The 27,882-nt window shown below is 32.3% G+C and overlaps 2 pseudogenes; both read left to right on the top strand.

Annotated features, from left to right (window-relative positions):
- Positions 1 to 13,640: 13,640 nt before the first annotated feature.
- On the top strand, positions 13,641 to 16,834 carry LOC120152369 (annotated as a pseudogene).
- A 1,991-nt stretch (positions 16,835 to 18,825) lies between these two features.
- On the top strand, positions 18,826 to 19,593 carry LOC120152368 (annotated as a pseudogene).
- Positions 19,594 to 27,882: the final 8,289 nt, after the last annotated feature.

The raw sequence follows: 27,882 nt of genomic DNA, 5'->3' as shown, positions 1-27,882 counted from the left end.
TTTTGTCTATCGTATCATTGTGGTCAGTATCTAAAGCATTTTTTCAATTAAAATTATTATTAATTTTTTCCCATCATAAAATGGCATTTTGGTAGGATTTTACCTTTGGATGTCAAATTATTACTTCTTTTATCTCCATAAATTACAAGCCGAAAGTCTCCTTTACATCTCATCTTCTTTCTCAACCGCATTATGTTTGTCTCATTACAAGTCTTGTTCCGGTGCTAGTTGACACCTGAATCCAAAACCTAAGAACCCCTAACTAACCATCTTCTTTTGTTTTTAACCAACATATCTTTTATGTTGTTGTCGGTTGGAGTTTTTCTGAACTCTCATGCTTTTCCCGGTATCAACCGTAAGAACCGAGGAACATGGAAAGTATAGAGAAATACCATTAGGGGAGTTTGGTTTGGGGAATGTGAGATTTTCCCGGAAATGTAATCTATATTTTTTCGTTTGGTTTGGCCGTGAATGTTATTCCCGGTAATGTTTTATTACCAATAGTGGATTTTTTGGGTATATTACCGGAAATGTCATTACCTCCATTCCCTTAGATATTGTAACATTACCGGCGTTTTGGACTAAAATGCCCTTAAATTTTTATTTTTTTCAAAATTATTATTCTTCTGTCATTGAATAATAAAAATTCTACGAATGTTAAATTATAAATTTATCCTTAAATTATTTTAGATTTACAAAAAAAAATCTATAATTAAAATTTTATATGAAATTCAGGGATTAAAATAAAATTTTACCATTTAATTAAATCTTTTTTATTTTTTTAAATTTTGTAAAAAAATTATATAAATATTATGAATTTAATTTTTTAAAGAAAATATATAAATATTTTACAATTTGTAATATTATACAAATATATAATAAGGACAATTTGGTAAATATACATTCTAATAATCTTTTATTATTTTAACCAAACACGGTAATCTTACATTCCTGTTAAACCAACCAAAAACAAAATACAATATTCTCAGTAATCCTATTCCCTGGTAATCTTTTATTCCCACTGGTAATCTTACATTTCGTGAACCAAACACACCCTTAATTTTTATTGGGATATTTGTCTATGTGAACCCTCAATTTTAATTTATTTAATATTTGCTCCTCATTTTTATTGTTAATTACACTTCATTTCTTTTAAACTTAACTTCCCATTCCGTCCCTCATCTTAACTCTTCGTTTAACAATTTTTTTCATCATTTTTTATTTCCATCATACTATACAAAGTTTTAAGCAATTATATTTATTCCATGAAAGATAAAGTAATAGTAGTCCTGAGGTAAAGCGAGTCTCTCTTTAGAACAACAATGTATTCTCGATATACTCATAAAAATGAAGTGTAAAAAATTATATTTAAAAATGATACATTAACTCTATTCCTCAAAAATCTCAAAGCTGTAAATCTAATCACTTGAGCCAAAGTTTCATCAAGTTTTAGATAATGTAGTGTTTAAAAAGGTATCATATAATAAATTTAAATAATTGTGGTAACACTAAATTCAATCAAAGATTTAGAGTACTCGTGTTTACTCATAATCGTATTAAGGATTATGGAGTAGACGTGCAAGACATTGACACTTGCAAGTAAACTGATGAAAACGATGAACAAACGGGTTAAAAACGTCACCGTCTTTAGACGCCGTAGTTGGGTGTTTGATTGAGGCTAGATCTATGTGTTCGAACTCTGATTTTCTGTATTTGGCATTTGTAGTACTGCGATTTCAAAGAGATGGTTTTAAATACTTGTATAGGAACTGTTGTAATCAGCATAAAATGGTCTTGCATGATTATATTTCACTCTTCTCCGAGATAAAGCTTTCAACATATCTTACAAGCTTGCATCGTTTTCCTTCGTTGTCTTTTTTGGACGGAATATGACTTTGAATTTGCATGTGGGGTGGTTGTGCCTAATCTGTATCCTGTTGGTACAGATTTAATGGCTGACATTTCATCCTGATGAAAACCAACTCTTAAATCACTTCTTATTATGCTGAATTGAGTTAAACACGAGACATATCCTGTGATTGCGGGGTGTCTCTAAAGGTTATAGGTCTAATTTCTACCCAATATTGGAAAATCCGGAGGAGAGTAGCTTTAACATGATCTTTTATCCATCGACATAATTGAGATGAACGGATGGCAATGGAAACACACTGTTTCTCATCAAAATGATATGGGGTCACTTTTAGCCATAAGATAGTTGAAATGAACCCCCAATACCTATAAGGTCCGGGTATGATCCCTCAAAACTACATTACCAAATGCCGATTATCCCATCGCAGCTGTAAAGTTGCAAAAATACGGTGAACGTATATGTACAAAAAATATACATGTAATATGTATAGGAAGAAATTGTGACAGTCAACAGCAATTTTAGCCTCCTATATGAACTTGGTAGTAAGATGGAATATTATCTCCCTTCTGGAAAATGATATAAATCTGATACGGATTGTGAAGTCGACGACCAAATTCTGCATTTCCATGTAGAAAAATTATAAATGAAGTGAAGAAAAGAAATGGAACAACTCAACTCAAAAAACCACTAATGGATTGGGTTGTAACACCCAAGAATTGGGCTTTTTTATTCAAAATGTCCTTCGCATGGGTTCGATTTTGTCCATTGGGTTGGTGTGTTTTTTAATTATACTACTACGAACTAATTTAAATATTATAAAAATTGATCATCGGAATCAATTATGTAATATAAACGAATTGATTAAAAATAAAAATATATTATAGACAAAATAATGTGACTTAAATAATAAATTTAAATTGACAATCTACACATAATATTTATCTATTTTTGAGTTATACTTTTATATAAACAATTATATCATAATAATGTTTTCATTTCTCTTTAGTTTTTGCTTTTAGTAGATAATATCTCTTAATAAGCAAGCTAGTATATAAATTTAACATATTAACTGTATATCTTTTTCTTTATCAAAATGATAACCGAGTTTAGAGGAAAATTCAAATTAATACATATTGCTCATATAACATTTCATAATCAATCAAATTATGGCATATAATCCATGTTAAAACTTGATTGATTGTTATAATATCAAGTCAAAATAGATAAATTTGAAAATCTTTATCAAGTTTCAATACTAATGAAGAATGTTAATATATTAATCATAAATTTCGATGTTTATTGAAAAATATGAAGGAATTTAATAGACCGAAATTAATATATATTTGAATTAGATTTGAGGTAGACGAATTAATAAGAAATTTTGAATTAGATCAAATTCAAATCAAGATATAATATGTAAAAAATTGTTTTTTTAGTTCTAAAAGGTACAATTAATCACTGCGAATAGGCTTCTCCATTTCTATTCTTCCATAGCCGCTAATAGGATGGGAGGACTCTCGAGAATCCTGGATCTCCCATGCTTGTTTGGTCATAATACTTGCTGCTTTGTACGCTATTCTTGGAATACAAATAAACTCCACTTTTCAGTTTCTCGCAATGAGTATATCAATATGTTGCGAATGATTAGTTGCCTTCCACTGGTTGATCTTTCTTTTACTAGTTTCACAGCTTTAATACTGTTAGGAAGTCCTTCCTTCCATTAAATGAGGGAAAGTGAATTCCATCCAAGAATGGATGTAATTCAATTCCCTTATTGGATGGAATTGAAATTTGATCATACTAACCTCATCAATCTTTTGGTAACTTATTCATATATTGAATAAAAATATTTTTTTTATTATTTCAGGTCGGGTCGGTTTTTTTAAGTGTGATATTCGGGTCGGGTTGAGTTCGGGTTTAGGGTGAAAATACCCGACCCGAAAATATATATAATTTTACCTTATATATTTAGGAATAATTACAATAATATATCTATAACTTATTCATATATTGAATAAAAATATTTTTTATTATTTCAGGTCGGGTCGGTTTTTTTAAGTGTGATATTAGGGTCGGGTTGAGTTCGGGTTTAGGGTGAAATACCGACCCGAAAATATATATAATTTTACCTTATATATTTAGGAATAATTACAATATCTATCTATATATATTTTAAATTAAATCACTGTTTTATTGAATAAAAAATTTTTTATTATTCGGGTCGGGTGGGTCAGATTTCTAATTCATATTCGGGGGGATGAAACTTTATTTGTTAGGGTCGGGTCGGTTTTTTAAGTGTGATATTCGGGTCAGGTCGGGTTTTTAAGTGTGATATTCGGGTGGGTCGGGTAGGGTAAAAAAACCGGACCGACCCAAAAAAAATATAATTTTCCTTATTTTTAGGAATAATTACAATAATACCCCTCTATATATAATTTTTTCAATTAAGTCAATGTTTTTATTGAATAAAATATTTTTTTATTATTTTGTGTCATGTCGGTCGGTCGGGTTTCTAATTCATATATTGAATAAAAATAGTTTTTGGTAACTAATTAACATACTCCGATTGGAATGTATCTAATATTGCTCTATCTTTTGGTAATTTATTAACATATTTGATTGTGATGATTTTAACTTATAATGTTTATTAACATGATTTTTAAAATTTTGTTGAATGAATAATTAATCAATAAAATGAAAATTTAATATTTTTTTAATTTTTTATAATATATTACTACATGTAAGTTGTAAAACAAAACTAAAATAAAGCAAAAAAAAAATAGAAGGGCAATTATGTCATTTTATATTACTGAAATCAAATTCATCTGACATATCTGCGAACCAAACAAAATATGGAATTGGATTCAATTCCTGATATATTTCAATTCCTTCACAGATTTCAATTCCCTCATAAACATCTAGCGAACCATACGCCAAATCAGCTTCCAAAACTATTTCCTCTCCGGCATTCCAAGCAAATTGAAGACTTTAGGGTGCGTTTGGTTTAAAAAATATAAGATTATAATGAGAGTAGGATTATCAGCAAAATAAGATTACTGTGAATATTGTTTTGTGTTTGGTTATGGAATGTAATTACAGTGTTTGATTAAATGAATAAAATGTTATTGGAATGTATATTTTACCAAATTGTCCATATTATATATTTTTAACAAGTTGAATTCTATAATTTACTATAATAATTTATATATTTCTTTAAAAATTTTAAATTCATAAAATTATATATATATATATATATATTACAAAATTAAAAAGATAATAGGTTTAATGAAAAGGTAAAATTTAATTTTAACCCCTGAACTTCATATAAAATTCTAATTATTGATTTTTTGTAAATCTAAAATAGTTTAAGGATAATTTGTAATTTAACCTTCGTAGAATTTTTATTATTAACGAAGAAAAAATATATTTTGGAAAAAAAGGACATTTTAGTCCAAAATGTAAGTAATCTAACAATATATAAAGAATGAGGTAATTACATTCCCGATTATATACCCTAAAAATATCACGATTGGGAATAAAGATTACCGAATAATAAAATTACTGGCCAACCAAATAATCTCATATTACTTAAACCAAACACCCTTTGTGCTTTCAACGTTGAATAGAACCATATTCTTCTAGAGTAGCCCATAGCCATTATTCTCTATAGTTTCACGTTGATCCACCATACGTCGTTTTTTAGTATTGTCTTCCTGACACTGTCAGGGTTGATCTTGCACTTCTTCTCTATAGTTTCACTCTGTTCCACCATACGTCGTTTTTCTAGTATCTGTCTTCCTGACACTGTCAACACTGTCAAGGTTGATCTTGCACTAGTGAATTTCACGCGAGTTCCTTTTCACGATTTTTGCAGAATTTTTACAGTTCGACATCTAATATAAAGTTAAAATAAGGCGTTATCAGTTTTGTTATTATTTAAATAATAAAATCGAATCGAAAATAATCAAAAATATTATAATTTTAATCGATTCTAATTATCAAAATAAGTAAACGTGGTAGAAAAAATCAGTAAAAAAATAATGTTTTCGATCATTTTTATCGGCGTTTTTACCTATATCATAATTAATAATAAAACAAACCGATAAAAATAATAATGTTCAATCATTTTTTTACCGATTTCTTATTTAAAATAATAAAAAAATCGGTAACATCTTATTTTAACCTTATATTACGGTGTCGCACGTGAGCATTTCTCCGATTTTCTCTCGTGCTTGGTTATGTTTTATGGTGTAAGGAGTTCTTTGAGTTTGTTATATCGAGTTCAAATTTTTTTTTTTTTTTGTGTGTGTGAAGGATAGATTCCCTCTCTATTATTTCGGTTCAAATGTAATTTTATTTATTTTATCCCATAAAATCGTAATACTGCGTTGAAGGAGGGACTCCAGTCACTAACTAAGCCATGTGCGGGGATTTCTTTGCATTCCATATTTGGGGAAGATCATTTAATTGTATGACCAAATAATTTTAATAATTAAAGATTGTTATTTTTGAAGTTTTGAGTTTTAATATTAAAATTATAAAAAATTAATATTAAATAATTAAAATTATATTTAAACATATACTACTTATACTTATATCAAATTAATAAATAAAAAATTAATTAAATATATATTTTATATAAATTAGTTAACCTTTTTATCATCCATCGATAAAGATGTTAAATATAAAAGATATATTTGTTAACCGTACAATTTAAAAGATATGTTAGTATTACATATTTAAAGAGTTTAAAATAGTTTATAATATTAAATTAATATATTAAAAGTAAAAGATATTTTATTAGGGGTGGTCAAGTTGCCTGCGATAAGACTAAGAAAAACAATCCAACTTGCGTACAGACAACGCAGTTCCGCAAAATGACCTGTATCCAACTCATGTTTCACACGGCCGTGGTGCCCAAGTAAGAATTCGTCGCTTTACCTAATTGGCTAATTCCTTTCCCCTTCCAGTCCGCAATATACTTTTCTAAATATTTAAAAAAAAGATGCCGACTTAACACGTGGACGCATATAATCCATTCAACGTCCCAGACTTTCTTATATCTCGACCGTTCACCCGTCTCAAAATACCCTATATAATTAAGGCTTTGTCAAGGGAGAGCCTCACATTCCGACTAATCCTTCTTATCTTCTCTTCCTTGCCGTATGGTTTTTGCAGATTCGATTTTCACATCGATGTATTTCCTTCCTGGGATTCTGTCTTCGCATCCGATCGCATCGGCCCAACAGCTCTTTGTATGTTGTTTACGACGAAAGGAGTGACGTTGTGGATCTATGCCTTTAAAGGCCTTTGCTTGCAAGGAAGCAAAGATTAAATTGAAGGCTACAGCACTCTGGCGGCCTTTGCTCGCTGTTTATGTTTTATTCTTCTAATTTTGTAGGGGTGGTTTCATCAGCTGCTGAGTTTTGGTGGGCATATCGTTTTCTGATGTCGTGGGTGATTAACGGGCATCTGATGTTTTGCGCCGGCGATGTGGGATTGATTGTGTTTGAAAGGATGTGTAAGATGTCAGGTCAAAAGGTCCTACTGATGATATTTATTTGTTAGGGGACTGAGTCCTGATCTATCTTTGTCGTCCAAGACCTTTGCCATGGCAGGTGAGCTTGCATGGCAGGTCACCTGAACTTAATAAAATTTATCTTTTTGGGTGTCTTTGAGGGGAGTTCGCACGGGGTTTGCCCGGGTTCTCCCCTCGCTGCGGTGTCGTATCGTGTCTCCTGCACTTTTGTTTCTTTTTTCTCTTTCCCTTGCTCGCTTTCCATTTTTTGCATCATACGGCATGGACGCTTGATCCGACACCATCATCAACGAACGTCGGAATAAGCTCATGAACTTTCAAGCCACACTACTAGCTTATCTCACGGCAAGGTATTATGTTATATATTTTAACCCGACTCCGCCTTATCTAATTTACTTCAAAATTTAATTTTTTTTCTGCAAGTAGATTTACCATTAACATAGGCAAGAAACGGTAACAAATACTAGTTTTTGACATATTAAAGGGTTTAATGAGGTTGAATGGTGAAAGGGTAAAATCATGGTTTTTAAATTATTCATTACCCTTCAGTCTTTGTTGTCAAAAGTTTCGCAGCTCTGAATTATTGGTTTTCTTTTAATATTTTTATTCGTAGAGAATATTATTTTAAAATCAGCTGTCTAATTTTAGATTATTTGATTTTGGTAATGATTTTTCCCAATCTTAGGATCATAAATTGAAATGTTTTTTTTTAATTTTAAATTTAATATATTTTCTTTTATTAAACCTACTTATCATGAAAGTCCAATTTAAAGCAGTATTTCGGGAGCTAATTCATATAATTGTATGAAAAATCCAACTGAGTTATAAACCTGTGTAAGGTAAGTTCATATATAGTAGATCTTAACTGTATTATTGTTATATAAAATTAATTATACTATTTTATAAACTTTAAAATGATTGTATAAGTTCATTGAGGATACAGTGGCTATGCTCTCCACTTTCATTTCAGAGAAGTTACACTCAACCTAATTGAAGCATTTAAGGTTCGAGCTACCAACTTAACAGTTAATTGAATTTTCAATTTTTTCAGTCTGAATGCCCTTGAATTCCCATTTCTTTTGTTATTTACATTTCACTTTTATTAGTTAATTGCATTCTCGGGTATATCAGTATTCTTTTTTTAGCGCATAATGCAACTGTATACTATCTTAGGAGTTTTGTATGCAAGTTGACGCAGCATATGTATTTTGCTTGTATGTAGCTCTTTGTTGTTGTTTTGGCCATTGTACGGGTTTCTGTTTGCATCAGCTTGAAAGTTGCATGTGTCCTTCATTGTCTGAACAAGATTCTGGTGGAAGATATCACAGCAGCTCGTGTAATGATGTTAGGAGGTATTATGGATTTACAATATTCCTTCATGTTACATGTGCAACCTTTTATTGAGAAACTGGCAACAAGGTTTGTGGGATGAAGAGTTTGTTGGTATAGATTGGTTACGGCAATGAGCGTAAGGATGTTGGGAGGTATTTCTGCATTTACATTATTCCATCACGTTGCTTCTCTTTCCTTTTTCATAGAACTGGAAATCAAGGTGTTTGTGGTCGCGGCAGTGAGAATGATGTTGGAGGTATTTTGGATTAATGCGTTTCCATCGTGTTCCGTATTGTGTATCTTTTAATTTTTTTATAGAAACCGGAAATCAAGCTATACTGGATAAGGTCTACCTCTGAAGAACTTGGTTGTTGCAGTGAGAGTAACGATGCTGGGAGGTATTTGTGGATTTACATATTCTGTTACGCCGTCTCTTTCTTTTTTGATAGGAACTGAAAATCAAGGTATGTGGGATGAAGTGTTCTTCCCATAAAGATGGTAGGAGGTATTTTTAGATTTACAATATGCCAACATGTTCCATAGATCTTCTCTTTTGAGTAACACAGGAAATCAAGGTATTTGCGGTGAAGTGTTTGTGTATAGCTTGGTTGACATTCAGGGTTTATGTTGGAAGTCATTTGGAGACTTGGAATTGAGCTGTGGAGGCAGTCAATGCAGAGTGGCAGGTAAATTCTGTGAAGATTTTTTGCAATTGTTGAAGCATTGGAGTCATTATGCGGTGATGTAGTGAGATTAGTTTTGAGGAGCTTCTGTTGTGGAAGATTGATAAAGAGGTACATGTACACCGTGTAAACCAGTTCCTTTTACATAGTGAAGATTTTTCTGTGGACTACGGTCCCGTGGTTTTTCCCCTTTAAGGGGTTTTCCACGTTAATTGTGGTGTTTTTTATTCTTTTCATGTTTCTCGCTTTTATGTTGCCCGATTATGTTGATGACAAACATTTCAAAGCATACTTGAATTCTTCGTTTGCCGTTTGATACATGCATTTGGAAGGTATGGTCGTGTGCCACTTTATACTCGGTGAAATACCTTGAACTGTGAGGCAACTTGATGAAGGAATTGGATCTCTTAAAGGCTGGAAGGTTTTATATTTTGACTTTCTAGATTTTTTTTATAATGGGAGTTTTATTTTATTTCATATTTCTTTTTCACACCCCCATATAATTTGCATTTTCATTTGCAGCGTTAATATGTACTAATGAATTAGCCGATTACTTTGAAGTCTCTTCTCTATATCATTTTTTCATTATTTAAAACTGATCTTTTTACAAATAAAAACCAAAGCAAAAAACAAAGTATATGTTCTTCACACATTTCTTGAAGACGGTAAGGTTGGTGGTAATAAGGGGAAAATGACGAGTAAACATATGGACTAAGGTAAAAAAGTTCTCTATTTTGGTGGGAAGGTTTGTAGTATCGAGTAAGTGACTTTATAATTACTAATTGAATTCAAGTGTGGTGTAAAGTTTATTCCGTGTGGTAAAAACGAACGAAAATAGAAAATTTGACCTCAAAATCTCATGCGTGGTTATTGCTTGTGTCCAGGAAGATCTGTAGCTCAAAATGGCAGAGCGCTCAATCCCAACTAGAGGTTTGAGAAGTTGGTGGTTCGAATCCATCCAGATCTGCTTTTTCTTCTCCCCCTAGATTAAGTTCAGGGTTATTTTGTCAAGTAATACTTAATCTTATTGTTAAGAAATTAGGGTTATTTTGTTAAAGTAGTACTTAATCTTATTGTTAAGAAATTTGGGATTAGGGTTAACTCAGTTTTAACATTGTGTTATTGTCACGAGCCTCATCTCAGGGTATGAGACTTTGGTACAATTGCTCAGAAAAGGAGTTCTGTGTGGGCAGATTTGGGTTTGTCATAGGTTAAGCTTATTTTAATCCAATTCTTGAAGAATACATATGAGTTTGAAGGTTTTTGACGACGTTCGAGAAAAGTGACGAGTGTGTTATATGTTTGATGGGGGTAAATTAGTCGAGGCTTGTGGGTTCGGATCGAGATATGTGCGCGGACTTTTGTAGAAAAGTTAAGTATTGGGTTTGTTCAGAACCATTAGACTTGACTCGCTTCTTGAAGATTTTATAATGAATAGAATTATCTTTTAATTTAAGTAGATAAATACTTAATTAAAGATATAATGTTGTTTGAATTTAAATTCCTTAGATATAGTTTTGATAAGGTTGGATTCAATGTAAGCCTTTGATGTATTTTGATTTAGATCGTTAGTTTTTTAGGGCCTTAACTATAAATAGTGAGTTTTTCTCCTCATTTGTAATCATCCATAAGAAGTCTTCTCTTTAGAGAGTAATAAACTCAAGACATTTACTCTTGAGTTCTTTCTTGCTTTCTCGTTGCCTTTGTTTCTAATTTTCTAGCATTTGTGGCTTTGTTACTTAAACTTGTTGGCTTGTTTCTCTTTGTGCTTAGGCCTTTGTGGCTTATGTTGTCGATCGTGAAGAGCGAGTAGCCTCGAGAGTGTTTACTTTCTCATAGTTCTTTTAGTTTCAAAGTGGGTTAAGTCTTTGAGAGGTTCGACAATGCTTGTGCTTCTAAGAGTTGTTTAATCTTGGTAGCTTAGATTAGCCCTATTGGTGTTTAGTTTCCGCATCATTGGTCTAACCCTAGTAGGTTAGTATGTCGCTTGGTGAGCCCGAGTCTCACAAGGATGTTATAAAGGTTGACTTAGGCGCTCTTTCAATTTAGAAATCGTCTAAATGTCTTTTGAATCAGCTAGCAAAAGTTTAACCCCGTGACAATATTCATTAATAGCTTGAATCAAAAAGTTAAGATCATCTCATGGTACAATTTTATAAATTCTGATTTGTATACTCTTATAATGATACAAATTTATATAAAATGCAACCTATTTTCAAACATAAAATGTGGTTTTTACTTGAATACTTAGCGTGACATAAATTTATTTTCTAAAAAGTGTGATGTCATGTATATACATATTCAAAAACATAAAATTAAGTCTATGGAAATGGGAGAAAAGGATTACACTTGCTAAAAAAATTGCAAGACAGTTAGCTAACTTCCTTGGGGTTGGTCGAAAGATGATGGTTAATCTTAAAAGAAGGGAAAGTAGTCTTATGGGAAGAAAGATGAGGGATATATGAACAGTTGCTTTCATGAGTATCTGCAGGGGTGAAACATAAAGAACAGTGGGATCATCCCAAAATTTTAAAAATTATTTAAATTCTTAAAAATTTTAATTTTTTTTAATTTTTCCTTTAAACTTTAAATTTTTGTAATGTTCTTAATTGAACACCTCTCATAATATTAAAAAATTCTTAATAAATCTCTCAAAAATTTAAAAAATTTAAAAAATTTAAAGACTCTAATTTTTTCCCGTAAAAATATAAACTAAATCCTTCACAAATTTTAAAATATTAATTCAAATCTTAGAATTTTTTAATATTTTAAACTAACTCCTTCAAATTCTTTCATTAAGTTCCGTCATTGGTTATCTAATTAACCCAATAAAAAATCATAGGGTTATACAGTAGTAATTATAATTTAAAAATTTTATATAATAATATATTATGAAATAAATAAACTTGAACCAAAAATAAAATTTTAAAATAATGTTAATGATAGCTAAATTGTGTCTATTGAGAGTTGAGATTAGAGTTCGAATGATATTATTATTATTTTGTAATCATAAACGGTGATTGGTGAGTTACTCGTTAAGAGAAGCAATGACGTGAAAAACTAAAAAATATTAGATCTGTATCGTTTTTATTTTTTTAATGATAAAATAAAAAATAAAAAATTAATATTAAAAAATAATCGGATAATAAATAGATCCTTATTATATAACTGGAATTTAAATATGGGTAAACTACAAAGTTGGTCATTTTTGTTTTAATTTTTTAAACGTATGGTCACTCGATCTAAAATAATTAATGTGTGGTCACTTTCATTTTGTTTTAATTAAGATGTGATCATTTTCATTTCATTTTAATCAAAAAATGTGATTATTTACCCTATACGGCCGTTAAAAGTTTAATGATTTAATGATGTGGCATGTTAATAAAATGGTTAATTTGTTTTAGCGCTTGAATTTTAGATAAAATTTAACTATGTTTTTTATAAATCTAAAACAATTTAGGGACAAGTATACAATCTACCATTTTGATTTGTCACCAACTTCTTCATCTCTTCTGCAACTCTTCCTCACCAACTTCTTCTTTCATCCATTTAAACCGCTTAAATACACATTATAGCAAGTTTTCAAGACGAGAAGCAAGCAATTGTCACGGACCAAAATGCAAGGGTATCGAACGGCAGACAGAAAAACTCGGAGCAGAGCAAGCTCTACTGATTCCTCGCCAATGCCACCTACCTTACAAACACTTTCGACAATTTTGAAGAGGGTCGAATTGGGGAGGTAGCTGTCAATCTTGCCACGAACGTAGCCAAGAGAGAATACCGGCTGCCAGTTCTTGGTAAGGAAAGCCAGAAGCACAAGCTAGGGTGCTTGATTATTTGCCCAAATTCCAACACTGAAAAAATGGAAGAAGAATCCCACAAGAAATACGAAGGATGTACCGTTAATGAATGCGAAAACATGATTCAAAGAAGTCTACGGAGTAAAGTTTCAATTCCGTTCTAATATTGTTTCTTAAATGTATGATTTTCATGGGTATCATATTGTAGTGTTTACGAGCTTTTCTTTTACTTGGGTTTTAGGTTAATACTCTTTCAGAATCCTCGGTTGTTTATTCATAGGAAAAACTTGGGAAATGCTCAATTTTGTTGCTTTACTTGCTGGAATGGAGTGTCCGAGCTTTTCGAGGGCGGATTGTATGAAGAAACGATGTCAGAGTGTTACGCCAAGAGGCATTTTTGATGATCTTGTCGAGAGATGAGCCCAGAACGCGGCCACACCGGGAAGGACCGCCGAGCGTTTGGGGAGCTGACATCAGTGGCAATCGGATTTCGCTTTGCCATCGCTGGAGGAGGAGGAGATGAGGTTCGCGCAAGGGGAATGATGAAGAAAAGAATATTAAAAAATGGTAAATTGTAAACTTGTCCCTAAATTGTTTTAGATTTACAAAAAATCAATAATTAAATTGTATATAATGTTTAAGGTTAAAATAAAAATTAAATCATTTTATTAACGTACGTGAAGTGATCATGTCTTACTCAATGAAATAAAATTGATCATGTGATTAACTATTTTGAATCTAGTGACCGAACCTTTTTCTAAAAAATAAAACGAAAGTGATTAACTGAGTAGTTTACCCTTTAAACATTTTTAATAGATCCTAAATTCTGTTTAGTTTAGAGTGAGAAGATAATAAAGGCTGTGATGGTGATTATCACTCAAGGCAAGACTCGACTAGCAAAATTTTACAAATATCTGGTGAAGTTCTGTTTTACTTTTTCATTTCATTATTGAAGTACGCGATATCGTTAACTAATCCAAATTCCTTCGCAATAATCGACGTGGCTCCGAATTTCATTCAAATCAGCCAGTGGAGAAGCAGCAGGAGTTTATACGCGGCGTTTTGCAGGTTCCGATCTCTCAACTTGTTCTTGCTTTAGCTTGTGATTAGTTTGAATTTCTCTGTCTGGATCGCTTGAACCTCGTTTTCGTTTTCTGTAACATTGTTCGGTATTATGCCTACTTGATTCTTTTTGAATATGTACTTATTGTACTTTTTTTTGTCTTTCCTTTTTCCCTTTCATTTTTTTACCTTTTTAACAGTCTTGTGCAGTAGAGCTGAGAACGTAGGCAATTTCATAGATGCGGAATCAATTTTTGGTCCGGTAATTTATTTTATTTTCTAATTTTTCTCATTGTTCTTGGAAGACTTGACACCGATCAATTTCCATTAACATTCTCCTCTTGATTAGAGCTTTTGTTTGAACCTTGTCAATAACTGATATAGCTTTAGTACGATAATTCTGTTTAATTGTTTCATAACTCTCACTTGCAGGATAGTTTCCTTGTCTACAAGCATTTTTCTACTCTTTACTTTGTGTTTGTGTCTGATAGTTCTCAAAATGAGCTAGCCGTGCTTGACTTGATACAAGGTATCTTGGGAAATTTTATTTTAGAATTTACCTATAATGGACTAATCAATTTATAAAATGTGGTTCTCCTTAGTTATAGCCCTTTCCAGATCAAGATTTGAACTTAGTCAGTATTTGGAGATGTCTCAATAGTCAATACTTAAATGTTGCATTATAGATATAATGCTTTGTAATCATTATAAACATGTTTTGTAATGATCTTGTAATCATTATAAACATGTTTTGTAATGATCTTGTGATCATTATAAGTTGAGCTTGGTTTGGAGGCACCTTTTTATGGAATAGATTTTGTTATTTGAGCATTTAATAATGAATATTTATTTTTGTGTGCTGGGAAATGATCATCCAGCTCAGTTGGTAGAGCACAAGGTTCTTAACCTTGAGGTCGTGGGATCGAGTCCCATGGAGGGTATTTTATAATTCGGAGGTCTCCTACGGAAGCTGCTTTCAACCTGGTGTTGGGGGCAGCCTACTATCTTACCTCCCCCTTACCCCATACATATGGGAAAAAAGGGACAACCATTTTTTTATTTTTGTGTGCTGGAATCAGCTATAACTGTTGTTTTGTCACCTGACTTTGTTGTATTTACCTCGGGTGTCTTTTAAGTGGAAAGGTTTGATTGCCATTCATCTTTTCTGTATGAACAATGGTATTGTTTTTAAACTGTAAGATTCAATGGATTCTTGGCTCTAAAATTGCTGTTTCTTTTTTCTGATCAGAACAATTTAGCAGGTTTGTCATGCATTTCCTTACAGACTAGAAAGCTGTAAACAATAATTATTTATATTTTTCTTTAAAAAAAATTGATCATTTTACTTACTTTCTATAAGATGTCTTCAGTTTTTGTGGAAAAGTTGGACAAATGCTCCCAGAATGTTTGCGAGCTTGACATTGTGTTCAATTACAACAAGGTTGTATCTCTCATCACTAATATCTGCATCTATTGAGTGCTGACATAAAGTTCAATCTCTATTTATAGTTTGGTTCTTTGAAATGCAAGAGGATGGCGCAGCTAATTTTGCCAGTAATGATATTGTTGCAAAACATTTATGGGGTATGCCTTGGGTTCCAAACTTAGTTGAAGATAGGGAAAACCTTCTTGTGGTTCCAAAAGGTACAATTATCATGGAGCTTGCCTAGAGTAACTTAGGAAAGTTAGCTTTGCCCAAGTTACGTAGTATTCTGACTCGATCACCATGTAGCTTGCTGAGAGTAACTTTTGAAGTTAGTCTTGCCAGAGTTGGTACTTTGACTTGGTTGCTCATATAGTTCTTGTTATAGTCAATCTTAAGTTACTAGTTAAGATGAGCATTATTGCCTTTTATGCTTTGCTAACCAAGGAATGTCTTTTGAATAAGCTCAATTAGTTACTTCTTATGACGTCATTTCAATTTCATATCTGTGCCCTCAAAATGATTTGAAGTCCCTAGAATGCCTTCTTATGATAAGATTCTGATTTAGATATTTTTTGCTCAGTGACGGATCCAAATTTAAGAACGAAGGTTCAAAATTTTAATATTTTTCCTTAAAAATAATGGGGATGTACAAATTTTTATTTTTTTTCAGTTTCCCTTAACATATTAAACCAAATTTTACCTTTTTCTCTTAAATGGGAATGCACTTGGCCCATAAGGGACTTAGTGCATCTGCCGCTAATTTTGCTTTGCTAAGTCAGTTTTGTTCCTCACCGACATCGACCTCGTTAGTCTTCGTTTTATTCAAATCTCCGATAACACTTTGGAGGTACACACTTTCCTGGAAGAGATGATTTTTGGAGGTGAAGTGGTGGAAACAAGTTCATCAGAAATTATGAAAGCAGTTGAAGAGATTTCCAAGTTCTTTCTCTATCCTTGCCTCTTTTCTTGTGTGAAAAGCATGTGCATGGTGCCAGTTTTTCCACTTTTGCAGTGTATTTTTTTCTTATTAACAGATGAACTGTAACCATGATGTAGGTTAGAAGCTGCCTCAAATGCTATCACACTCATTCCAAATCTGCTTCTGGTTGGAGAAGTAGGTAGTTTTAACATTCAAATGCTGTTAAAATTAGTTGTTGAATTATATACGGTCAATCTGTCATTGTGAGTTGATAAGTTATAATAACATTACGCTCTTGTCGATAATTTGTTCAAATAAAATAATATCAAAGCCGAAGCATCTTCGGAGAATAACAATCCTTCAAAAACCTTCATCACTCTAAGATGTATTCATTTTTTTTATAAGATTCTATCAAATCTACCTATCAAATATATTTATAAAATTTGTTACCCCGTTATAAAACTCCTACTACATAATCCCATAACTATATAATAAATCTACCTACTGGCTACTGGTAGCTGCCATGCATGTTGAAGAAACAGGGATGTGACTTCCAATTGACAAGTTTCTTAATCGTCCTAAAAGAGTTCCAGAAGAATACTGTTGCTCTGCATCAGCAAAAGACCGACTGATTCCAAAGACCCTCTCTTCTCTTTCTCTGACATCAATTATCGTAAAGGGGTGTTCACGGTGATATAATTTTAATTATAATTTGTAATCGTGACAAGTGAAATATAATATATATATATATATTTTTTAATTTAGAGTGTGTTTATATATACTGTACAAAATCTAACTGGAAATCTGGTAATGATTGTCATGTTTCATGCTAAAGAAAGAAAGAGTGACGTCTGTCACGCTTTACTTTGCCAGAGCAAATAGAAGAAAAGCCAAGGTGGAAATTGTAATTTACACTTTAAAATTGCAAAGCTGATCAAAATCGGGAAAGACCAGTCAACAAATTATGAAAACGGGAATAATAAAACCGAATGTCTAAGATTGAAATTTATTGATGTTTGTTTAAGGTACTTGACAGCTGATACATATGTTAAGAGTTAATTGACTGTTATTTTTAGTATTAGTTAGTGTTGTTATAATCCTCACCATTGAAGACTTAGAGAGAAGCTGAACAGCGTAAGTTTTAGAACTAGGCTTAGGGATCTTCTTGCATATTTTCGAGTCAAAGTGAGAGTTGATCGTCCTCCTCATAAATAACAACCATCCCTATCCCAACGCATTGTGTGCATTTTTTTCTTTTTTTCTCTAAGTTTCGCATTTTCCTTTTTCAAACAAAAATTAAGATTACATGGGAATAAATATTAATCAGTTACTATGATACAAAAGATGTAGTGATCTAGAATCAAAATAAAAGCTAATCTATCACATGTGAACCGTGTTCAGTAATGACAAAAAGACGATGATTGGTAGATTATAAAACTGTTCATGGTTGCATCTCGACTTGTTTTTTCTTCATGTCTTTTGTTGATCAAGTATTTAAAATTATTTTTATATGAATGAATTGGATGATTATTTGTGTAATTTACCCTTACATATTCTATAACCTTTTTTAAAATTCTTTGCCCAAGTGTCAACCCAATATTACAAGACCAATCTTAGACAAGTCTAGCTGCTTTGGTAATCGTCACCGGATAATGGAGGGATTAATGGTTTTGATTTTGTTTGGGGTTCTTTTTTTTTTCTATCAACAGTTGAACAGATTTTTTTCCTTTTAATGTATTAAGTTTTCCAAGATCTTGCTGTCTTGGAATAATTCCACTTATTTTAGTTCTGGGTGTATACGAATTATGTATATTCTGTCAATTTGCATTTGACGACAAGGTGGACTGCAGGAGCTGACTGGTATTTTGCCATTTTATTAGCTTTATAGAGCTACGACAACAACTCTTGTCAGTCTCACTCTCGTACGTATCATTAACCTCTCTTACTTCAATTATTCAAACACTATATTATTGATCACTTCCCTCTCCGTTTCCACTGTTTGACTTGCTCGATCGTACGGCCCTTCCATTCCCCTTTTAACTATAAACTCACATTCCCCTCTCTTTTACAATTGCACTATCCTTTTTTTCTCTCTTATATTTTCTCTCTCATTTTCAGTTTTTGGTTGATTTGGTCAACATTCTGAACGATGAAAGGGTGACAAATAATCATATAGAGCGAAAAAAATTGTGAAATGATGCACAAGTGCAGTAATTCTCAGGAAACATGGCGTTCGGTGCATGCTCATGTGGTGTGTTTCATCATAGCCAAAGCAACTCCTTCTCAGTTTTTCCATGCCGAACCGCAAATATTTCGATGAAATGGACATGCACAGTTTCACGTCCCCTTCATCGTTCTTCCGTCGATTGCACTCTCTCGTTGGGAACTCCATCTACTCGCCTTTGCGAAAACAACGACAACAAACGTTTCCGCCACGAGCGTCACTCTTCTAGCTTTTGTTTACAGGACAAGAACATACATTATTCGCAGCAAAGTGCAAAAGCTAGCCGTGGAAGCAATGGGAATAGCAGTAGCATCTTGGGCAATGACGCTCTCTTAGTTCGCCGTTGTGCTAACTGTGACACCACTTCTACACCACTTTGGAGGAACGGTCCAAGAGGTCCAAAGGTATATAGACATATTACAAATAAACGCTTGTTTCTTTAAAACAAGCACAATTTCAATGAATTCATGGTTCTCTTTTGTTTAATTGTAGTCACTTTGCAATGCTTGGAATTCGATTCAAGAAAGAAGAAAGAAGAGCAGCAAATGCCAGCAACTCATCAGGTGCAGCGGCTTCAATGTATTCATGGGTTCATCATTCGCAAAACCAGAAAATGCCATGTTTCTCATCGCCCGTCAATGTATTCTGGTTCATTTGATTGAGATTCTGATACTGGCCATTCCCTTTCTTTCTTGGCCAACAAGCCTTGCCCACGACTTCAGAAGACAAGATTCATAAGAAGACGATAAAAGAAACCCTAGCACCTCATTGACTGTCAAGATCATGCAGGCAAAGACTGGAACGTTTCACGATAATGATGTTGTCGATGTCTATATGGTCTTAGTTTCGTATCGTCAAACTTCAGCACTGTTCGTTTACTGTTTTTCCTGATGTAACGTGTTATCTTATATATGAAATCGAGACGGTACTTTTCTTTCTTTTCATGCTATATGATCTGGAGCTTCTTTTAATTATCCAAGACCCTGGAATCTGAAGTAACTTCTTGCTGCTCTCTGAATTTCCAACTGAAGAAACAGAGGAAAGAAAAATGGGCTATCATTTGCCATCGGAGACTTTTCCAACATTTAATAAATTGCATTTTTTTTCGAACTTTACGCAAATTGATTAAAATATTTGTGAATACGACGAACAAAAATCTTCTGTCTTTTTATATATCTCACCGATAAATTAATGTCATGTGTATTAATAAATATTATTTAACTTAATAAAGCTTTTTAATTAATTTACTTATATTTTAACTTTTATTTTTATATAATAATTCAAAGTTTCTCTCCATACTTTGGTTGTAGCATAATTGGTTATATCCACAGCGACTTGAGTCACAACTCCAACGAAACAAGAAGCTACTATGTCATCTGCCATGGATACTGCAACAAAAGCAACAAGTTAACATGTTAACCAAAGATTCAAAATAGAATATTGTTAAACATTAATACGATCTTTCCTCTTTAAAAGCATCATTGAATAATATCGACATATATAAAACTGATTCTTTACAGATATTTATGATGAAATTATAATAAGAACTGAAATTGCAATCAACAAATCCATGAGAAAACAGTCAAAGATCATGTGAGTATCTACTTGGAGATGTCGAGGCTTCGACGATGGAAAACTACGCTTGCTTTGTGGGCTCTTCCTAACCTTGAAAATCTGGAAATATAGAGTCAACTCAAGCCATAAATTATGTTGAAATGAGTTCAAAAAAACTTAGAGCCCGAGATGAACATTACCATATTGAAGTAAGGTTCTTGTCTTCCTCTTTTGGTTAAGGACTTGGGATTTTGGGTTCCAATTGAATCGAGTTCAACCAAAGGAGAAATAGTTATAGCGGTTATAAGTAATTCATTCTTATATTTAAATAAATATAATAAGTTACCTTTATCGATAAAAATAAATGAATTATAGCGGTTATAAGTAATCCATTCTTTTTAATATGAGCGAAGAATTACAATCACTAATGAGTTAATAGTTTGTTGGCGTCAGGGTCGTGGCTGGGGGGCGCAAACTGCGCGACCGCGCAGGGCCCCCCCAAAAAATGGGGCCCAAAAAATATATATATAGTGGCGTTTTACCAATAAACGCAACTATAGATGGGCTTATTGCGACGTTTTTTTTAAAATGCCACTATTATTGCGGCTTTATTGATAAAACGTCATTATAGATGGATTTATTGCGACGTTTGTCAAGAAAACGACACTATTATTGCCCCAAAATCGAATATATCTAGAAAATAGGAGCCCCTTTATACGAATTTATACAGGGCCTCCGAAAACCCTGCCACGGCCCTGATTGGTGTCTAAGTGTTCAATCTCCATAAGAGGATAGAAAATACATGAATAAGGATGGGGTGGTTTCATATAGGTTGAATCCCTTTTCTTGGTCTTATTTGAGGCCTTATTTTATAGTAAATCTTGAAGCTGTTGCTAGGACGATTGCCATTATGGTTACGTGTATAGTCTGACCCGTTAAGTGAATATGATCAATTGACGGTAAATTTGACTATAATAAATTACATAAACCTATTAAAGTAATATCAACTACTCGTAATTTTTAAGAAATTTTAAATATCCTAATCATTCTTCCAAAAATATTTTACTTGTTTATTTTAAACTTATCCAATTATCAAAGATTCAAAGGCGTCTCTAAATCCTCCTAAAGACATGAAGTACAAAAATGATATGCGAAAGACATTTGATTGGATAAAGTAACTTATAGTCTTTTATTTTTTTTCAATAAGTGATTTCATTAAAGGTTGGTTTAGTAATATTTACTAAAAGCATTTTTAGTTAAAAAATCTGTTCTAACGCTAAAGTAATGTTAAATGGGTAAAAAAAAAAATTACGGTGGAAATGGTGGTTTCAAACCAACCAACCGTAAAAGTTTCGATTTGTAGCTTTTTCATTTTTCATTTTATGTTTGGAAACAAATTATAATTTTACTCTTACTAATACGTGGGTTCTACTCAATTATGTATTTACGTTTTATTTAATAATTTAATATCAATCTCCTTGAAAAATAGTTTACTTTAATTATTTAAAAATAAATAAAATTCATGAGTTATATATTAAATATTATAGTAGTTATATAAAATATATTTTTATTATAATTATATTTTTATTTTTATTTTATTATATTTTATTACAATTTAAATTGATACAATTCATATACAAGAATATCTTTTGAATTTATTATAGTTTAAATTGATATGATTCGTGTATATAAGTGTAAATATAATTTAAATGCTATATTTTTAATTTACAATATATTATCTATAGTAGACATTTTATCTTTCCAACTCACTTTTTAAATCAATCCTAAACAATTAAATTTTAAATTAATTTTTATATAATATTTTAAAAATTATTTTTAAAAGTCACTTTCCAAAAAATTATACAAAGTAGCCTTAAAACACGTTAGATACAGATGTTGAAGCTAACAATGCCCAAAAATATAAACCATAGAAGCAGAGGCCCAAGAAAAGTCCAAAAAATCAAACTTACCAACACCAAGATAAGATAACCGCAGAAGGGAAGAGGTTCAGACAGCCACACCCACACTTAGCCAATGACATAATAAGAAGGCATGATTCGTGGCCGCAGAATTGGTTGTATCATCGGTATTAAGTAGATGTGCACAAAAAATTTGAATATTTGATTTTGTGAAAAAAATATCTGAAATTGGATTTAGAAAAAATCAGTTTTTTTAAACCGGATCGAATATTTAAAAACCGGATAGTATAATCGGTTTGGGAAAAAATTTGACAATCGTTTTTTTACCGGATTAAAAACAGGTTTGAAAAAACCCGGATAAAAAATCGGTTTTTATCCGGAAAAAAAATTCGGTCTGTGGTTTTAAAAGCTAGCTGTTAATATAGTCGTTAGAGGGGTTTTTGTGACCATTTTTTTTAAAAAAATCACCATTTTACCACCCTAAACATGTATAAATAGGTTGGGGATGTATTTGGTCGATTAAAACTTTCTCAAATCTTATTACACAACACCTAAACATATCTAAAATCTTATTTTTGTAATTTTTTGTTCATCGTGACTACAAATACTGACCCTAACACGGCTGAATTTTCCGTCGGGAGAAACCTTGAAGTCATGAGAGTGATTGAACACACTCGAAACAAAGATATTTGGGATCACTACGATTTATGTGAGATGTCAAATGGCTTGAAGATGGCACGTTGTAAACTTTGTCTAAAGTTTGAAAGTTTGGATATTTTGGCTTGGTGGAAAGAAAAGGAAGCACAATTTCCGATTCTAGTCGCCATGACTCGTGATTTACTAACCGTCCAAGTTTCTACGATAGCTTCGAAATTCTCTTTTTCTGTTAGTGGCAGGGTTATATCGCAACGGAGATCAAAACTAAGTCCCGAGTCGGTGGAAGTATGCATTTGTTTGAAGGATTATTTTGATGGAGCAGCTCGGAAACAACATATCACTACCCTAGAAGATGCAATTGATGTCGATTTGGAAGCAAACTTACACATTGAAGAAGTGAAACTTGGAATATCCCCTCCAAATGAAGAAGGCGAAAATGATGGAGAATAGATGGCGATGTAGTTTATTTTTAAACTTTGTTTCAATTATCGTAAACTTTGTTTCAATTATCGAACTTGGAAATTTTTAAGTATTTGAATTTATCGAACTTAGAAGTATTCAAGTATTTCAATTAGGGATGGTAATAGGCCGGGTTCGGGCCGGGTATTGGTCCCCCGTCCCCGTTCCCGTTTAAAAAATCCATACCCATCCCCGCTTAAAAAACCTTAAACGGGGATCCCCATCGGGTAATCGGGGAAAACCCTGGGAAAAGGGATATCCGCGTTTAGCATAAAAGATTATTTAAATGGGAATCGGGCCGGGTATCGGGCCGGGTATCGGGCGGGTATATATATTAAATTAAATATATAAATATTATATATATATATATATTTAAATTAAATTTATAATATATATATATATATATATAATTATTTTTAATATTTATCGGGTCGGGTATCGGGCCGAGGATTACCAAACCCGTCCCCGTTTAGCATAAACGGTTTTTCCCCGTCCCCGTCCCCGTATAACATAAACGGTTTTTCCCGTCCCCGTTTAATTCGGTTTTCTCCGTCGAGTTCGGGTTTTTTTGCCATCCCTAATTTCAATTATCGTAAATTTTGTTGCAATTGATGACGATGTAATTTTAACATTGTAATATTTAAGTATTTTAATTTATCGTTGATGAGTGTCTTGTGTATATGCTCTTCACATGCATAAAATATTTATAAATACACCTAATTTATCTAAAATAGTTGTGCTTTGATTAGCTTTTGGTTTGTGATAGGTGTGCGTGAAATGGAACTTAAATGAAGATCTAATGCGATTAAGTAAAAAATAATGAAAGTTTGCAAGAAATAGTGATGAATGTGCTTTGTCCAAGAAGGAAGAACAAAGAAAACATGATAAGAGTAGTGCTGCTCATTACCACCGGTTTTTTTATATCTAATTTTTTTTTCAAACAGAAACCGATTATACTATCCGACCCTCTAAACCGGTTAAAATTTAAACAAATTTTTTTAAAATCCGATTTTTGATTAGTTGAAAAAATCGAATCAATTTTTATCCGACTTTATACTTGTCTAGTCGTTAGGGGCACCATTTCCAGCTTTATCATCATATCTTTAGCCGTCTGTCTCCCACACTCAAATTTCGCTCCTTTAAGCCTACCAGACTCATATTACTTAAATCTAATAATTAATATATCGAGTCTTTAACTTCTCATTCTCAATGTTTAGTGGCTGAAACCGAAGCATATTCAACTTTTCCACGGATGAGATGATAAGTTCATATCCAGAATGCATGGTTTCCTGTCTTTAAAGTTTATTATAATTGATCCACCCTTTTCAATTGGGGTCCACTAAGAGCTAAGGTAGTCATTGCGATCATAGACCTCAACACATTTTGCAGCAGTAGAATTAAAAAAAAGAAGTTTTATGGGCAAGTTTTCGATCATTGGTAGGTTACTTCAATGAGTTGGCAAGGGACAATAGCCTATAATGGTGGGGGTTTTGTTATTTTTTTATAATCTAGCATCCGATTTAGTAGTTAATTAATTTAAATATGATGTTATAGAGGAAAACGATCTTTTTAGTTCTATTTATTTTATTTATAAATGATAAGATATAATCTTTAATTTTATTTAAAAAATCTAACGTCTTATTTTAGAACTTATTGTTGGGATAACGATGGGTCTTGTTAGCGTGATTAACAACTGTTATGCATAAGTTAGTGAGGAGACATACGCACATGAGGCTGGTGAAGGTCCTTCCAACATACCATATACCCATGACATGTTTCTCGAGTCCTGCCCTACCATTATGGGACAAAACAAAAATTTTTGCCTGAGAAGTTAAGATAAATGGGTCAATTAGGTTGAATATTCTTTGTGGATTAAAATATACTTTAAGAAACTGCCAATCCTCTCAATCATTGAAGCTATTGATTTTACATCCCACTATTGCTGGGCCCCTAGATTTAGAAGCGCTATACCTACCACATGAGCTTTAGAAAAAGCCCTTACGAATTAAATTAAATGATAGTCCAAAGCATGATTTTCAGAACTAGATCGGTGAGTGAATCAGTTATACTATCGTTTTATTGGTTCAATCGGTCGAATTGATTTGACCGGTCGAAAGAACCGGACGATATCATAATTATTTAAAAAATTAAATAAAAATATCAAAAATATTTAATAAAAAATAATTTTTTATATCACAAGTCATATTCAAAGCAAGTCATAACATATATAAGTTAAAAACCATAAAATCAAGTGAAACAAAATGATTCAAATTAACTACAACATAATATTTAAGGTAAAACATATTAAATAATAAATATAATTATATAACTATAATTAAAAAAATAAATTTTGGGTTAAAAAAATCATAATAAAATGATATTGTTTGGTTTAATTTTTTTAAAAACAATCCCACATGGTTAAGAAACATAGAAGAGCATTCCAAAAGTCTAAAGAGTAAAAATATGAAAACAAAACAATGTCACATTGCTAAGAAACATAGAAACGCATCACAACTAACTTCTATAAATAATAGATGTAATTGACATTCAAATCATGGAGTCTTTTTGGTGAGCATTGAGTGAACTCTTTCACTTCAATTAAGCTCGAATTTTAGGCTTCAATCGAGCTTCTAAATTTTTTTTTGAGTTCAAGCCTTTTTGAGTTCAAGTTTCAATATTATATTTCGAGTTTGAGTTGAACTTGATAATTTTTAGCTTGTGAGTTTGAGTTGAGTTGAGCTTACTTTTAAAGTTTTTAAGTTCGAGTCGAGCTCAGCAATACTCGAGTTCGACTTGGCTCGTTTAACAAACGACGTTGTTTGGTTTAATTTTTTTATAAAAAAATAAAAAAATCCCAGTTTTTCCCGGTTTTCAGCCGGTCCGGTTCGAACGGTTCAACGGTTCTGGCCGGTTCACTAATAGCGGTTCAACCGGTTTAGATTGAACCGAACTAAGCAACGGTTCCCGATTAAACCGGTTGAACCGGCTGGTCCGATCCGATTTTCAAAACAGGTCCAAAGTTTTACTAGGAAACATTTGCATTTATTTGTTATTTAGAAAGAAATATAATGAAATGTCTAAGTTATTTTACCACTTATCTAATAGATGAGAAGTGATTTATTAGTGTAAGTGAGTTAATAGACTCTCCTTTTAGAGTTTTAATTTTTTGATAAACTATATTCTAAATTAATTATGGGTTTGATAATAGATGGGTCATTTCTCGTATAAGTTATAAATAGAGAAAATAACCTCAGTGACCAAAAATGTCTTATAATATACGATTTTAATCAACTTTTTTTGGATTTGCCAAAATGACCAACTAAATCGCAATGCGATTGATAATTCGCAACGCGATCTCCAGTATCGCAAATCAGTTTCCAGATTCGCAACGCGATTCTGACTATCGCATTGCGATTTCCCAAATTCGGGTTGCGATTTTACTAATTCGCAATGCGAATACATAAATCGCAACGCGAATTTGGAAAATCGCAATGCGATTACGTAAATCGCAATGCGAATCAGACTATCGCAATACGATTTACATAGCGCCATTCGTATCCAACGCGTATTTTTTTTTCAAATTCCAAACACGAATATATTAATATATCGGAACACTGAACCGTCCACAGTATATCCCGTAATCGTAACTCATAACCTAAAACCCTAAATCACAACTCAGTCTCATCTCCATCTCTCACTCTCTAAGGCGACATCCGTCCCCATCTCCGATGAAATCAGTCCCCATCGCCGACGATATCAGTCTCCATCTCCGGCGAAATCATTCACGGTCAGAAATGGAAAATCAACCAAATCAACCACCGAGGGTTAGTTTTTTTAATTATTTTTATTTTTGAAATTTTTGCATTATTATTAGGTTTTTCATATTGAAATTGATGATAAGTTTACTGGTGTTTTCAATAATAGATTAACCATTTCACTTAGATTGCTTATTATATTCATTCGATAGCTGCCAATACTGTTAAAATGTTTAGTCTTTAACCCTGTGAAGTTAGTATTTGTCTTTGTTTTGTATTTTGGTTGAAGTAATGCAATCCATTCAAGTTTCTTTCAATTTTAGTATTTGAAACCGAGAATGACTATCGCAATGCGATTCTGTCGTTGCGATTTTCATTTCGCGTTGCGATTCTTGCGTTGCGATAGTCAAATTCGCGTTGCGATAGTCATTTTCGTGTTGCGATTTTCATTTTCGTGTTGCGATTTAAAGTTTGAGAAACTATTCTTCTTCTAGAAATTGAAACTTGAATGAATTGCATTACTTCAACCAAAAAACAAATACTAAATTCACAGTGTTGCAAATTTAAGTTTGAAGAATAAACTACTACTCTTTATGTTTATTGTTCATATCTTCACAGTGTAGTTTTTGGTATATCTAAATTGGTATGTTTATTGTTTTTACAGAACTTTTATTCAGCTCAAT

Source organism: Hibiscus syriacus, unplaced genomic scaffold (genome assembly GCF_006381635.1).
Source record: "Hibiscus syriacus cultivar Baekdansim isolate YM2019G1 unplaced genomic scaffold, ASM638163v2 tig00111088_pilon, whole genome shotgun sequence".
Taxonomy (NCBI): Eukaryota; Viridiplantae; Streptophyta; class Magnoliopsida; order Malvales; family Malvaceae; genus Hibiscus; species Hibiscus syriacus.
The sequence above is the reverse complement of the archived record's forward strand: the minus strand, read 5'-3'. Positions and strand labels throughout refer to the sequence as shown.